This window comes from Otolemur garnettii, unplaced genomic scaffold (genome assembly GCF_000181295.1).
Source record: "Otolemur garnettii isolate 467f Iridium unplaced genomic scaffold, OtoGar3 scaffold00091, whole genome shotgun sequence".
NCBI lineage: Eukaryota > Metazoa > Chordata > Mammalia > Primates > Galagidae > Otolemur > Otolemur garnettii.
Genome location: NW_003852486.1, coordinates 1471622 through 1473193, shown reverse-complemented (window position 1 = coordinate 1473193; position 1572 = coordinate 1471622).

Genomic DNA, 1572 nt, shown 5'->3' with positions numbered 1-1572 from the left:
CCTGTTCAAGGGGCCAGAAGGAAAACACGGAGCTGATGCCCTCCTGGCCCTAATAATATAGAAAAAAGTGGCAAGAATTCCTTTCTCTTCTCTATTCTTTTTAGGTATGTTTAGAAAAGAAACACAACTGACATGTGAACAGTGCCAACACTACATAGCTATGGATTGAGAAATCAGCACCTCAATCAAGAAAAGGAACTCGTAGAAGAGGAAGTTTGGCTAGATCAATGATTTCCTATTTGTGAGTTATGGACCAGCCCCATGGGGATCCAAGGGATTTTTACATAAGGACTATGACTCCATGTGCATTTCAGTCACAAACTGTAGGATGAATGAATGACAATATCTCAACACATATACATATCCCCAAATAAATTAAATGTACATACATGAAATATACAATGTCTATATCAGAATAGATAAGACATGTTGCACACTTGGCTTTGTACCTGATCCTCGAGAAGAGATCAGCATTTATCAGGTACATACACACCATGAGCAGACAGGCTTTTGCTCTTTCATTATTTCACATCCAATTTTATATGGGCCACACCTGGTTTTACAGAACTGAAGCTAGCAGATTGATTCTTCTTTCTCCTTTCCAATTTTGGAGAAAGGCACAAAAGCCAATGCACGAGAATAGTCTGAGGCTGATCTCCCCTGTGCTAGACGTGTCCCATGGCGCACAAAATTCCTGTCCAAAGCCTCCACCTCTGGATCCAGCTGCAGAAGACGTCACAGCCCACAGGCTCTATACTTTGTGCCTCACTGTTTGAGTTTCATTTCCCCATAGGTACAAAGTGAAATATAGATTAGAGACCAACAGCAGGTCGAATCTGGGCATAGTGATGCTGTTTATGTGTTGAACATGTGTACTGAGACTAAAAGCGTGTAGTAAGAAGTGAAATCAAGACACTTTGTTAATTTCAGCAAGCATGAGCTTTTGATGTGGACAGGCTGGGTGAAGAGGTAAGCAGCACACTGCCTCTAGATACTGGGTATAAAACTGGAAGGACAATTTTTTATTATATAAAAGATACATATCGTTTAACTGGTGCATCACGCAGCTCTGCCAGGATAGAGTGTAGCTATAGTTTAATCTTAGTGTTTTGTGCTCCTTCTGAATTCAGGCTTTGTTCCTCTATACTGTGAAAATTAGGGTGTGGCTTATTCTTTCTAATGCCAATGTTAACAGTTGGTTTTTATTTGGGGAGAGGTTGGGCATCTGGGTAGTTTGGTTTGTTTTTTAAGCTTTAACGAACTGCTTTTGTTGAACCTGCTAAATGTTTGTTGTTTCTGCTACCAAAACACTTCCTTCATTCCAAAGCTGGACACATGAGTGAAAGCTTTAGAAATGAAAGTGGCCTTTTTAAATCCAAAACTCATACTCTCCAAACTAGGAATAGCATCTTTCAATGAGCCCAACTCCATTAGAAGCTACCTAGACAATCTGGGGCTTTGGAGAAAACCTTTAGATCATTGTTTTTCAACCCTTTTTTAATCTCAGGGCACACTTGAAGCTATAGTTAAATTTCCCCAGCACACTTAAATTATGTTGATTAAAAAAAAAAA